Source organism: Zea mays, chromosome 9 (assembly GCF_902167145.1).
Source record: "Zea mays cultivar B73 chromosome 9, Zm-B73-REFERENCE-NAM-5.0, whole genome shotgun sequence".
NCBI lineage: Eukaryota > Viridiplantae > Streptophyta > Magnoliopsida > Poales > Poaceae > Zea > Zea mays.
This window is the reverse complement of record NC_050104.1, coordinates 150,401,419-150,415,823: the sequence shown is the minus strand read 5'-3', so window position 1 is coordinate 150,415,823 and position 14,405 is coordinate 150,401,419. Positions and strand designations below refer to the sequence as shown.

Below are 14,405 nucleotides of genomic sequence, written 5' to 3'. Positions count from 1 at the left end.
CATCTTCTTCTTCTTGTCACCGCTCCGACGCGACTTGTGTGAAGGGGATTCCTTTTCCTTCCCCTTCCCTTTGTTGTAGGACTCTCCCGATGGAGCCTTCTCGTGGCTTGTAATGGGCTTCTCGTCGGTCCCCATCTCTTTCTTGGCGTGATCTCCCGACATTACTTCGAGCGGTTAGGCTCTAATGAAGCACCGGGCTCTGATACCAATTGAAAGTCGCCTAGAGGGGGGTGAATAGGGCAAATCTGAAATTTACAAACTTAATCACAACTACAAGCCGGGTTAGCGTTAGAAATAGAAACGAGTCCGAGAGAGAGGGCGCAAAACAAATCGTGAGCCAATAAAGAGCGAGACACGATGATTTGTTTTACCGAGGTTCGGTTCTTGCAAACCTACTCCCCGTTGAGGTGGTCACGAAGACCGGGTCTCTTTCAACCCTTTCCCTCTCTCAAACGGTCACCTAGACCGAGTGAGCTTCTCTTCTCAATCAATTGGAACACGAAGTTCCTGCAAGGACCACCACACGATTGGTGACTCTTGCCTCAATTACAAGTGAGTTTGATCTCAAGAAAGAATGAGAAAGAAAGAAGCGATCCAAGCGCAAGATCTCAAATGAACACGACAAATCACTCTCACTAATCACTAAAGCTTTGTGTGGAGTTGGGAGAGGATTTGATCTCTTTGGTGTGTCTTGTATTGAATGTAGCTCTTGTAAGGTGTAGAAGAGTGGAAAACTTGGATGACTTGAATGTGGGGGTGGTTGGGGTATTTATAGCCCCAACCACCAAATTTGACCGTTGGTGGAGGCTTCTGTCGACGGGCGCACCGGACAGTCCGGTGCGCCACCGGACTCTGTCCGGTGCGCCAGCCACGTCACCTGGCCGTTGGGTTCCGACCGTTGGAGCTCTGACTTGTGGGCCCGCCTGGCTGTCCGGTGGTGCACCGGACAGGCCCTGTAGGCTGTCCGGTGTGCCACCCGCGCGTGCTCTGCTCCTCTGCGCGCGCAGGCGCGCATTTAATGTGTTACAGTCGACCGTTGTGCGCGAAGTAGTCGTTGCTCCGCTGTCACACCGGATAGTCCGGTGTGCACCGGACATTGTCCGGTGACTCACCGGACAGTCCGATGAATTATAGCGGAGCGGATTCCCGAAGCTGGCGAGTTCAGAGTTGCTCTCCCTTGGGGCACCGGACAGTCCGGTGAATTATAGCGGAGCTCCTCTGAAAATTCCCGAAGGTGAAGAGTTGGGCGTCGAGTTCCCTGGTGCACCGGACACTGTCCGGTGGCACACCGGACAGTCCGGTGCGCCAGACCAGGGGACACTTCGGTATACTTGGCTCCTTTGTTTTGAACCCCTATTCTTTGACTTGTATTGGTTTGTTGTGAACCTTTGGCACCTGTAAAGACTTATGGACTAGAGCAATCTAGTTAGTTCAATAATTTGTGTTGGCCAATTCAACCACCAAAATCATTTAGGAAAAAGGTGTAAGCCTATTTCCCTTTCAATAAACTAGCTAGTTGCCCGTGCTATGTTACGGTTGTTATATATCGTATAAATAGATATTAAGATATTTTTCAAATATAATCATTGTTTATTTCTAAACACTAAGTTATGTGTGGTCTGATGGTTAGCCCCAATTTTTTGGAGCAGGGGGCATGGGGTTGAGTGCTCGCTTTGTACTATTTTTGCGCAGTGTGGTAGCCGCGCGGGCAGGGTCAGGTGTTGGGTAGGCATAGTAGCTACACGAGCACTAGGGTCTATAGGTCAGTATATGAGAGAGCGCTGCGCGGGTGCTGGGCATGGGGCCCACAGGGCATGGCGCTGAGGCGGGGCACGTGGGGGCGGAAGAACCAGTTGGGACGCGTGGGGTGGGTCCTAAGTGTCGGTGCGGAGGGTGAAACTGTGGTAGCACTAAATACATTAAGTTTTTAATTATATATATAATATATATACACACACTAGGCATATGTCCGTGCATTGCTACAATTTTTATATATATGTCATAGGATAAATTTTGTTTTAATAAGGCACAAAATATATTTTTTCTATTGATTAGGTGGGTGCGAATGTGAAGTCAACAAACAAGGTTCAAAACACTCACTTATATATAATTTCACCTTATTTTTACATAAACTTTCATATTATAATAGTATAGACGAGATTATAGGAGTGCAGGTTGATTTTAAAGAAATATAAGGTTTTTTAAAATATTGACGCGTGACTATTTTAATCTCTACTACTCTTAAGATGTCACCGTAGGCGTCCACAAATTGTTTTGGTGCACTATTCTGCCGATTCCTTTCCCACCCACCGCCTCCCCGCCATCAACGCTACGCGGAGCCGCCATCAACGCCGATGCTGGGATCCCGGGCCGCCCCACCCACCGCCCTCCTCGATCCGCCATCAAGGTACCATGGATCCCCCACCCTCCTCGATCTCTGCTCCCGCCATCAACGCGGCCGCCCCGCTCACCTTCCATCGACGGGGCAGCTCCAACCACCGCCCGCCCTCCTCGATCCGCCATCGCGATCCACTCCTCGACGCAATCCATCTACCCACCGAACTGCTGTCGGCCGGCGTGGCAGATCTCCTCCTCGGCGCGAGCCCGCCCATCCCACCCGCGCTGCCCCCACCACACAACCGATATGCTCTCCATGGAAGGTCGGGGACTCCATGGAAGGTGGTCTACTTTCGATCGGCCTCTCCCACGTGCTCCTTCGTCAACCCCGTCCGCCGCGCCGCCGAGCCTCGAGATCGCGCAGATCCGCCATTCTCGCGCCCTCACCCCGATACGCGCTCACCACCGGCCCTCACCAACCTTCGCCCGCGTTCCCCACACCGCCCTCCACCCCATCCGCGTCCGCCCCATCCCCCCCACTCGCAACAGTCGTCTTGCTCGCCCCGCGCCGTGTCCGCATCTGCGATGACCGGGATCCACGACCGCTACCCCCACCCCGGCTTCTTCCTGCCAGTGTAGCCGGCCACTACTTCTCCACTACTACTCGTCGTCTCCTCAACCACCGCTGCGCCACACAATCCTCCCGCGGCGTGTCTGACTCAAGCCGGGATGTCTCACAGGAGCAGTGGATAGTTGATGCGCCCTTATAATCAAGCAGTCGCGGGTTTCGCCCACTACTCCGGTCCCACAACATGGTGCACGGTGTCTCCGGCGAGTCACTGCCTTCGTCTTCCGCCCACAACTCCAGTCAGGCCCCCTCCCTCTCCCCGCTGAGGCCCCTTCCGATCTGGATTCTGGAGTCGTGCCCGCCGGCCCGGCCCATCCTGCATACACTGCCGCTGAGGCTCCTCCCGATCCGGACGTCAGATCTCGCGTGCCGCCACTCCGCATCCGTGCGCAGCACTGGTGTTCCACGGTAACCGCTCCTCTACTCATTCTCCTATCTCTCTCCAGACACCACATCGGTGGAATTCTGCTGAGCAGGGGCCCGGGGCGAATGGGCGATGGGTTTGCCAGATTCGACCCCACAGAGAGCGACCTCGACTGTGTGGGACTTGGGAGCCGAGCAGACCACCGACAGAAGAAACCCGAAGGCGATGTGCGCTACTGCTGCGCGCGGCGGGCCTGTCCCCAAGTTGACGACGTTGTGCCTCGTGTGGGACACTGACGCATCGCCCCGTGGCTTATCCGGTGGCGCAGTGCCGCGTCTCGCTCTCCCACAGACCACGACCACAAGACGAATAGGTTGATTAGCTCTCGCATTAACCTTCCTTGTCTGCCTGAACGCTCGAAACGCGCCATGTGACGGTGTGTGCGGGCGGTCTGCTCCGGCTCGCTTGTTAGAACGCTACTCCAAGGAGTTCCAACAATCGCTTTAGTAGTTCCAACAATCGCTTAAGATGTTACTTTCAGCCAGTTCTCCTCTACAAATGACTCCTCGGAGCTCATTTTGTCCCTAGGTGTTGCGGCATGAGCAGCACGGACAATACACTTTGCCTTAGCACCATATTCCAAAGTAGAAATTGTCTTGTGCAGTTCCTTTGGGTCAGGACTAGCACACAGAATCATCAGGATTTTTGATTTGTCGTCCTCGAATGAATCCTGAAATGCAATGAAGGAAATATTTAGATCATCATTAGGGAGGAGAGGTTGTATCAATAAATGTACTTTTTTGTAGTAGTGTACCTGTAGTAGCATTGTGAGTTTGATGTCCCTGAATGGAACATGGGAATCACCATTAGCAATAGACTCAACCACTCGCTTCAAAGCAGTGTTCCCTTGATTGATTTTTTCTGTCTGTGAAAAAAGTAGCAACACTATTGATCACACGTGTGGCTTTTGACAGTGGTACGAATTCATTGGGCAAGATCAGTGTCAAACTGACTGTCTATTAAACACACAGAGCAACTTCTTAAAAGTATTGTTCAGAGTGCAATTGGAAGTTTGGAAAACATAGATGCTACAAACATACAGGAATCGGTTGCATAACACACCTGCATTTTGGCTTCAAATCCTGTTTGTCCTGCAGCTTCTATGTTTTCAGATCCAGCCATGTCCACAAGCATTAATCTTCCTCCCACAGATGGGACATCCAGGATAATCTATAGATGCAAAGTATACCTTGTAAAAATCTTGGTTTTAAAAAAAATGAACGTTCAAAGTGATGGTTGGTTGAATGCAACAAACCATGCAATGGCTCTGTGAACTTCTCTCATTGCAAAGTGTGCTCTTCATAGTTCTTCATTTTTCCACCTTAAACACTTCTCTTGATATCCTCCCAGCTTCATTTCCAGACAATATCTTCCCCAATGTGAGAACAAAGGGGGACATCGGCCCTGAAAACCACACAGACAATTGACTTCTTTTTTTTATTCATCATTTTTTGCTCTTAAGGCTTGTTCTACAAGTGTTTATGATATTATACTTGTCGAGGACCATAATTAGGGGTACCCTCAAGACTCCTAATCTCAGCTGGTAACCCCCATCAGCACAAAGCTGCAAAGGCCTGATGGGTACAATTAAGTCAAGGCTCGGTCCACTCAAGGAACACGATCTCGCCTCGCCCGAGCTCAGCCTCGGGCAAGGGCAGCCGACCCCGGAGGATTTACGTCTCGCCCGAGGACCCCCTCCAGCAACGGACACACCTTCGGTTCGCCCGAGGCCCAGTCTTCGCCAAGAAGCAACCTTGGCCAAGTCGCCACGCCAACCGACCATATCGCAGGAGCATTTAATGCAAAGGTGGCCTGACACCTTATCCTGACGCGCGCCCTTCAGTCGACAGAGCTGAAGCGACCGCAGTCACTTCGTCGCTCCACTTACCGGCCTGATAAGAGGACAGTGTCGCCTGCGCCGCTCCGACTGCTGTGCCACTCGGTAGAGTGAGGCTGACAGCAGCCAAGCCGGCCTCAAGCGCCATAGGAAACTCCGCATCGCCCGAAGGGCTCGGACTCGGGCTCGGCCCCGGAAGACGACGAACTCCGCTTCGCCCGACCCCAGGGCTCAGACTCGGGCTCAGCCCTAGAAGACGACGAACTCCGCATCGCCCGACCCCAGGGCTCGGACTCGGGCTCAGCCCCGGAAGACGATGAACTCCTCTTCGCCCGACCCCAGGGCTCGGACTCGGGCTCAGCCCCGAAAGACGACGAACTCCGCATCACCCGACCCCAGGGCTCGGACTCAGCCCTGGCCTCAGCCGACGGTCTCCGCCTCGCCCGACCCAGGGGCTCGGACTCGACCTCGGCCTCGGAAGACAGACTCGACCTCGACCTCGAAGGAGCCTCCACCTTGCCCAACCCAGGGCTCGGACCGACCACGTCACAGGAGGCGCCATCATTACCCTACCCCAAGCTAACTCAGGCTACGGGGAATAGGACCGACGTCCCATCTGGCTCGCCCCGGTAAACAAGTAATGATGGCGCCCCGCATGCTCCATGACGACGGCGGCTCTCAGCCCCCTTACGGAAGCAAGGAGACGTCAGCAAGGACTCGACAGCCCCGACAGCTGTCCTTCCGCCAGGCTCCAGCGCTCCTCCGACAGCCACGACACCACACGAACCGGGTGCCAAAACCTCTCCGGCTGCCACGATGGCATGTACTTAGGGCACTAGCTCTTCTCTCCTAGACACGTTAGCACACTGCTACACCTCCCATTGTACACCTGGATCCTCTCCTTACGCCTATAAAAGGAAGGTCTAGGGCCCTCTTACAGAGGGTTGGTCGCGCGGGGAAGGATGGGACGGCGCTCGCGTAAGCCTCTCGCTCCCTCCCGCGTGGACGCTTGTAACCCCCTACTGCAAGCGCACCCGACCTGGGCGCGGACAAACACAAAGGTCGCGGGTTTCCCCTTTTACGCCTGTCTCCCTCCGGCTTTTTCCCCCCTTCGCGCTCCGTCTCGCGCCGACCCATCTGGGCTGGGGCACGCGGCAACAATTTACTCGTCGGTCCAGGGACCCCCGGGGGTCGAAACGCCGACAGTTGGCGCGCCAGGTAGGGGCCTGCTGCGTGTTGACGAACAGCTTCCCGTCAAGCTCCAGATGGGTAGTCTCCAGCAACCTTTCCAGCCCGGGACGGTGCTCCGTTTCGGGAGTCTTGAGTTTATGTCCCTCGACGGCAGCTACGACATGATACTCCTTCCTCCGCTGCGCGACACCGACAATGGCGGTCGACAACCCGCCCGCCGGCGGCGGAATCAACGACGTCTTCCCCACGTGGCGGAAGAACAACATTCGGGCTTGTCCCGTCCCCTACCCCGCCGACGGAGGAGGAGGCGGGGCAACCAAGGCCAAGCAGGAGGCGGCACCTCGTCGGCTGTCGAGCGAGTCGACGGCGTCGGCGCCCCAACGGGGGGCACGTCGGGCATCGACCTCGCATCTGAGGCGAAGACGAGCGCCGTCTCCCCGCAACACGCCAACTCCAAGCAAACGGACGACGCCAGCACGCTCGCAAAGGACTTGCTGGGCGTCACCCTCGTACCTGAGACGACGGTGTAGTCTGCCCCTGACGCAACTTCGTCACCACCCGTCGACCAAGAGGTACCGACCAACTCCCATCTCGTGCCTTTTGGGTTCAGCCTCGACCCACCAAGCGACTTCGCTTCGGTGGACGTACTCATAGAGGCGAGTCCAAACCCTCTGGGGTATCGTATGCGGTCACCCTGGGACCGGCTGATGGCGGTCTCGACCTACGGGCCCTCGGGTTCCGAGGAAGATGACGAGCCCAACTTTTGTTGGGATTTCTCTGGACTTGGTAACCCCAGTGCCATGCGGGACTTCATGACCGCATGCGACTACTGTCTTTCCGACTGTTCTGACGGTAGCCGAAGCCTCGGCGACGAGGACTGCGGCCCAAGTCGTGAATGTTTCCACGTCGATCTAGGGGGTCCCGGTGAAGGCAACCATCTTGGTATATTGGAAAACGATGATCCCCCTAGGCCAGCGCCTCGCGTTGACATCCTTCGGGAGCTAGCTGTGGTCCCCATCCCGATGGGGGGTCATGACCCACAGCTCGAGCAAATCCGCGAGATGCAGGCCAGGCTCGACGAGAGAGCAGGAACACTTGAGCCGTTCCGCCGGGACATCGGGCAGGAATGGGCGGGCCAACCTCCGGCCGGAGAAGCGTGTCATCTACCCCAGGGCACCCAACACCGCATCGCCGATGATGCCAGGGCAAGGCCACCACCGGCCTCCAGTGGGGTCGGCCAAAACCTGGCTGCAGCGGCAATACTTCTCTGCGCGATGCCGGAGCCATCTACCACCGAGGGGCGGCGTATCCAGGGAGAGCTCAAGAATCTCTTGGAGGATGCCGCGGTCCGACAGGCCGAAAGCTCTGCCTCCCGAAAACAGGGGTACCCCTCGAAACATCGCGCCGCGACTTCCTGATTCATGCGGTAAGCCTCGGTCCACACCGGGCGCACGCGCAACACAGCGCCTGCGGCCCCAGGTCGCCTCGACAACGAACACCCTCATCGCAACCGTCGAACCCACCTCGACGAGAGGGTGCGCCGAGGCTACCACCCCAGGCGTGGGGGACGCTACGATAGCGAGGAGGATCGGAGTCCCTCGCCCGAACCACCCGGTCCGCAGGCTTTCAGCCGGGCCATACGACGGGCACCGTTCCCGACCCGGTTTCGAACCCCGACTACTATCACAAAGTACTCGGGGCAGACGAGACTGGAACTGTGGCTCGTGGACTACCGGCTGGCCTGCCACCTGGGTGGAACGGACGATGACAACCTCATCATCCGCAACCTCCCCCTGTTCCTCTCTGACACCGCTCGAGCCTGGCTGGAGCACCTGCCTCCGGGGCAGATCTCCAACTGGGACGACCTAGTCCAAGCCTTCGCCGGCAATTTCCAGGGCACGTACGTGCACCCTGGAAACTCCTGGGATCTCCGAAGCTGTCGCCAGCAGTCGGGAGAGTCTCTCCGGGACTACATCCGGCGATTCTCGAAGCAGCGCACCGAGCTGCCCAACGTCACCGACTTGGATGTCATCGGCGCGTTCCTCGCCGGCACCACCTGCCGCGACCTGGTGAGCAAGCTGGGTCGCAAGACCCCCACCAGGGCGAGCGAGCTGATGGACATCACCACCAAGTTCGCCTCTGGTCAGGAGGCGGTTGAGGCCATCTTCCGAAAGGACAAGCAGCCCCAGGGCCGCCCACCGGAAGATGTCCCCGAGGCATCAACTCAGCGCGGCACCAAGAAGAAGGGCAAGAAGAAGTCGCAAGCGAAACGCGACGCCGCCGACGCGGACCTTGTTGCCGCCGCCGAGTACAAGAACCCTCGGAAACCTCCCGGAGGCGCCAATCTCTTCGACAAGATGCTCAAGGAGCCATGCCCCTATCATCAGGGGCCCGTCAAGCACACCCTTAAGGAGTGTGCCATGCTTCGGTGCCACTTTCACAAGGTCGGGCCACCTGCGGAAGGTGGCAGGGCCCGCGACGACGATAAGAAGGAGGATCACAAGGCAGGAGAGTTCCCCGAGGTCCACGACTACTTCATGATCTACGGTGGGCAAGTGGCGAACGCCTCGGCTCGGCACCGCAAGCAAGAGCGTCGGGAGGTCTGCTTGGTAAAGGTGGCGGCGCCAGTCTACCTAGACTGGTCCGACAAGCCCATCACCTTTGACCAGGGCGACCATCCCGACCGCGTGCCGAGTCCGGGGAAATACCCGCTCGTTGTCGACCCCGTCATCGGCAATGTCAGGCTCACCAAAGTCCTCATGGACAGAGGCAGCAGCCTCAACATCATCTACGCCGAGACCCTCGGGCTCCTGCGGATCGATCTGTCCTCGGTTCGGGGAGGCGCTGCGCCTTTTCACGTGATCATCCCCGGGAAGCGCGTCCAGCCCCTCGGACAACTCGATCTACCCGTCTGCTTTGGGACACCCTCCAACTTACGAAGGGAAACCCTCACGTTCGAGGTGGTCGGGTTCCGAGGAACCTACCACGCGGTGTTGGGGAGACCATGCTACGCCAAGTTCATGGTCGTCCCCAACTACACCTACCTCAAGCTCAAGATGTCGGGCCCCAATGGGGTCATCACCGTCGGCCCCACGTACCGACATGCGTACGAATGCGACGTGGAGTGTGTGGAGTACGCCGAGGCCCTCGCCGAATCCGAGGCCCTCATCGCCGATCTCGAGAGCCTCTCCAAGGAGGCGCTAGACGTGAAGCGCCATGCCGGCAACTTCGAGCCAGCGGAGACGGTTAAGTCCGTCCCTCTCGACCCTAGCGACGATGCCTCCAAGCAGATCCGGATCGGCTCCGAGCTCGACCCCAAATAGGAAGCAGTGCTCGTCGACTTTCTTCGCGCAAACGCCGACGTTTTCGCGTGGAGTCCCTCGGACATGCCCGGCATACCGAGGGATGTCGCCGAGCACTCGCTGGATATCCGAGCTGGGGCCTGACCCGTGAAGCAGCCTCTGCGCCGATTCGACGAAGAAAAGCGCATAGCCATAGGCGAGGAGATCCACAAGCTAATGGCGGCAGGGTTCATCAAAGAGGTATTCCATCCCGAATGGCTTGCCAACCCTGTGCTTGTGAGAAAGAAAGGAGGGAAATGGCGGATGTGTGTAGACTACACTGGTCTAAACAAAGCATGTCTGAAAGTTCCCTACCCTCTGCCTCGCATCGATCAAATCGTGGATTCCACTGCTGGGTGCGAAACCCTGTCTTTCCTCGATGCCTACTCAGGGTATCACCAAATCAGGATGAAAGAGTCCGACCAGCTTGTGACTTCTTTCATCACACCTTTCGGCATGTACTGCTACGTTACCATGTCGTTTGGTTTGAGGAATGCGGGTGCGATGTACCAAAGGTGCATGAACCACGTGTTCGGCGAACACATTGGTCGAACGGTCGAGGCTTACGTCGATGACATCGTAGTCAAGACGAGGAAAGCCTCCGACCTCCTTTCCGACCTTGAAGTGACATTCCAATGTCTCAAGGCGAAAGGCGTAAATGTTGGGGACTTGTTCTCAAGTGCTATGAGTTAAGAACAAGGCAACATAGAAAATGTTAAACGATAAAGTCCTTCGTCCTTTGAGGCATTATTTCCCTTAGGATATAACGATCTCCGGACGAAGGTTATGAAGGACGAACCTTCATCATTACAGTATACATTAATGAAAGACGAAGCATATGAAACTTAGAAGATAGCACAAATAATCATATAACATCATTTATTTAACTTTATTAAGTCATCATAGAGAAATAAAGACAATATCGAATTATAAATGTACCTTCGGCTTGGAAGGAGATGAAAATACAAGTGTGACGCAAAAGCAAATGTCAAGTCCGCGTGAACAGTACAGGGGTACTGTTCACCTATTTATAGGCACGGGGTACAACCCATACAAAATTACATACATGCCCTTTACATTTGGTGATAATTCTATAGCACTCTATCGAGGTCTAAATGGCCTTTTCATCTTTAAGTCGGTTCCCTTTTCTACGAACATGCCGAAGCTTTTCTGCTTCACAGCTTCGGCGCTGTGTCAACCTTTGTATCTTTTGAGCTTCTCCCTTTCTGATACGAGTCCGAAGATACCTGCTCACATATTATAAAGCCGCTTCTCCCTTGAAGACCTTCGGCGACGAAGCATAGACCCAACAGTAGCCCCTTTCGCGGTGCTAGATCGTTTTTCGTAACGAGCTTGATCCGTGAAAAAAGTTTCTTAAGCTTCGGAGCGCCGAAGGTCTCAAAAACACCTTCCCTGAGCTCGTTGTCGAGAAACGATTCACTCCCCCTGCGCGTAGCGGCCCCACCCTGCAGAGTTTACTGTTTGGTCTCTGTGGTCCACCGTTCAGCGAGTGCGAGCGGGTGCCCGCCTGGTGTAAAACTTCTGGCGCTTCGCCTTCTTACCTGCGGCACTATATAAACAGACGAGTAGGTGTGAAGTTACCACAGCATTTACTGCTATTTGCACTGTTTTGCTGCCAAAATCTTTAACCATCGCCGAAGCTTGTTTGTCAGAGTTGAACGAAGCTCCATCTTGAAGCCTGCTTCGGAGAAACAAGTATTAAAATTTCACAAGTTCATAGTTAAATGGCCAGAGTCCGTTCTACCGCTAGGGTTGAACGTGAGGGGGTCGAAACTGAAGCTTCGGAGACTGTTCCTATCTCCGAAGCCATGCAACGATCCGGGCTAGTGACTTCGGAAAAGACTCCTATTGATGATGCAGAACAAACAATCGCTGAAGCAGAAGGAGAAGATGCTGAGGAAACTGACCCCGAAGATGATTATCACCTTGCTACACCAAGCAAACCCAGCCATTTAGACTTCGGGAAATCTACTGTTTCGAAGGCTGATTTGTCCAAGATGGTAAAGTCAGGCTATTTTACTGAAAATCAAAAGAAGCTATTACGCTTCGGGGGAGAAGAGACTACCCCAAAGCCGGAAAAAGATGAAATTGTTATTTTTAAGAGCTTCCTAAAGGCTGGATTAAGATTCCCCCTTCATGGGATTATTGCAGAGATATTAAAGAATTTTGGAATCTATTTTCACCAGCTAACCCCCAACGCTATCGTTAGGCTTAATGTTTATATCTGGGCACTCCGAAGCCAGGCGGTGGAACCGTTTGCGGACAGCTTTTGCCGGGTTCACGAATTGCACTATCAGACAAAGGCTAGAAAAGATGGATTACATGAGAATTTTGGTTGCTATAATTTTGCTTATCGGAAAACTACGAAGTATCCTGTGATCAGCTACCGAAGCAAATGGGCAGCAGGGTGGAAATCGGAATGGTTCTACGTCAAGGTTGATGACGATAAGGAAAAGCTTGTACAGAGTCCACTTGAATTAACCTTCGGAGAAACCCGCCCCCAGTGCCACATGTTACCAGAGGGTCCGACTCAAAAAGCAATGTATGAATTCAAAATAATTGTAGAGAATATCAGTACAAGGGACCTGGTCCAGGAATTCTTGGCTTTCAAGGTTTTCCCTAGTGTAAAAGAGTGGGAAATGCCGAAGCTGGAGGGGGAAAAGAAAAAAGGTGAACTTGTACGTTTGCCTTACTACTTCAAATTTAAGAAATACTTTAAAGCTCCTTGCCAAGAGTGGCTGGATACGATTGAAGTGATGTGCAACGAAATACTTGGTAATTATTCCAAAAAAGAAGATCAATTGCTGACCGCAGCCTTCAGCACCCGTCCAAAACGAAGGCTGAATCGAGTGTTGGACGCCTTGGGTTTCGATTATCCAGACTACGAAAATCTGAACAAAGGTGCCGGAGGCCAAAAAAGGAAAAGGGTAACTGAAGCCCTAGATGAAGGTGAAAAAGAGCCAATAAAGAAGAAAATTCCGAAGAAAAGGAAAACTTCTTCTCCGAAGCAACAAATATCCGAAGCAGAAGAAACTCCCGCATCACCTTCTGCTGCTGCTGTTGAGGAAATTCTGAAGGTAATGACTGAATCCTTACCTGCGAAGCTAAGTCCACTGGGTCCTCAACTGACAAAGTTTTTTCAGAAGGACAAGGAGCCCGAGAAATCGAAGAAAACAATCAAGGCAAGGAAACAAAGAATCATTACCGTGACAGAGGTAATTGACAAAACGCCGCCAAGAGCTTCGGCCCAAAAAACACGAGCAGCTGCAGAGGGGGCAGATATTGAAATTGCACCTTCGGAGGCCGCAGCCGCCGAAGTTACCTCAACTGAAGATTTGAATTTAGAGAGCACAATTGAACATATTGACCAAATGCTGCTAGACATGGCTGCAGAAGAAGCTGCCACTGCTGCCGAAGAGACTGTGACCGCAGCGTCAAAGAAAGGAAAAGAAATTGCTGATGAAGCTTCAGAAAACGAAGCCTTCGCGTTCCAAAACTTAGTTGGTGAACATCTAACAAAAGCTGAAATAGAAGAGCTTAAAGAGTATGCCCAATCCTGTGGATACAAACCTGGGGCACTCCTCTTCGGAGGCGTTGATGACGAGAAATTAGAGTGTATTCGAGACCAAACAGGGGCCAAAGTTATCAGTACTCTGTCCAAAAGTATTGGATTCCCGAAGCTAGAAGCAGACATCAGCCGCTACCGACGACAACATGTCGTTGGTAGTTTATTTTACTCCAACTTCAAGGTGAATGACTTGTCCCTTAACTTTTATTGCTTCTAATAAAAACATGTCTGACGAAGGTTGTGTTTATGTAGAGCATGCTATTGAGCAAAGCCTTGCAAATGCAGCAAGATCTTGAAGATAAAAAGCATGAAGTTATAATTGGTAATTTGGAAAACAAAATAAAGGAGCAATCAGATGCTTTTGAGAAAAAGAACTTTGAGCTCCAGGCAGCCGAAGGTTTACTAGCGGAAGCTGAAGCAAAAATATCAGAACTGAACTCGAAGTTTCTCCGCCAGTCTGAGCAGTTCGAACGAGAAAAACAAGATCTCAATGCAAAACTTGAAGCCGAAGCTCAGCAAAATTCGGATTTGAGAGAACTACTGACAAATCTTCAAGAAAAATGCCTGGAATTTGGCAACAAGTGCATTCAACGACTAAGAAAGATTTTTTACTCAGTTGGAGCCAGTAGCGGAAAATTTACCCCCTCAGCTGAAGATCTGCCAAAAACCTTCGAACACATTGAGGGGGAGATTGACGAACTCGACGAAGTCATAGCCGGGCATGGTGACTTCTGTGCCTGGGTGGCTTCTCGAGGGACTGCTGCAGCCTTCATGAAGGCTGGCTGTGATAATGGGAAAATTGTCAATAGGCCAAATTTTACTTTGTCACCATCAATCCTGGATGACATCCCTGATCTCGCCCGAAGCATCTCGAATCGATTTGTAAAAATGATATGGACAAAAGGTGGTCGAGAGAAAGCTGGAGACGAAGCTCGTAGCCACCTTGATCCAGTAAGAAATCATACCTTGTGCTTACCTTTTCCTGTAAACTTGATTCTGACTTCCAACGACCTTATTCATGTAGGATGACGAAGCCGAAGCTGATGATCAAAAATAAC

The 14,405-nt window shown here is 53.3% G+C and overlaps 1 long non-coding RNA gene across 1 annotated transcript; it reads right to left on the bottom strand.

Annotated features, from left to right (window-relative positions):
- Positions 1-4,451: 4,451 nt before the first annotated feature.
- Positions 4,452-4,679, bottom strand: LOC103639385 (uncharacterized). Its single transcript, XR_559401.2, has 2 exons — positions 4,645-4,679; positions 4,452-4,559 (listed from the first exon to the last, which is right to left on the bottom strand). It is a non-coding gene; the product is annotated as an uncharacterized lncRNA (long non-coding RNA).
- Between the last annotated feature and the right edge of the window lie 9,726 nt (positions 4,680-14,405).